The sequence below is a fragment of the Oryzias melastigma genome, linkage group LG10 (assembly GCF_002922805.2).
Source record: "Oryzias melastigma strain HK-1 linkage group LG10, ASM292280v2, whole genome shotgun sequence".
In the NCBI taxonomy this organism is placed as follows: domain Eukaryota; kingdom Metazoa; phylum Chordata; class Actinopteri; order Beloniformes; family Adrianichthyidae; genus Oryzias; species Oryzias melastigma.
In genome coordinates, this window is record NC_050521.1 from 15,017,903 (window position 1) to 15,018,361 (window position 459).

The window sequence follows — 459 nt, forward strand, 5'->3', positions numbered from 1 at the left end:
GATTCTTCCATGTTTTAGCTCTTTTTCCAGGCCAGCCGAGCCGCATATTTACACTATTCACTCAATAACAATGGTGACATTGACGTCTTATAATGTGCTGTTTGACTCTGCCTTAAATTATAAAAAGTGAAACTTTGGATCAATTAACAAAAGTTCTGTAATTTGTTACAATTGTTTTGTTTTTGTCAAATTAAAATGTTGGGTTGATCGTTTACTCAACTCCAAAATGTAATTTGATGAAAATTAGTCATTTTAAATGTAACAAATTACAGAGCTTTTGTTAATTGATCCAATTTTTCACTTTTTACCTTGTAGAGGGATCAATCCTCAATTTTTAATATGCCTTTGACGCATTAAAGAGGGAGAACCAAGCTAATCTTGTGGATCTGAAAAGACTCAAAAATGTACTATTCTATTAACTCATTTTGTGTAGTCCTAATAGGATGTGTGGCATTTCAC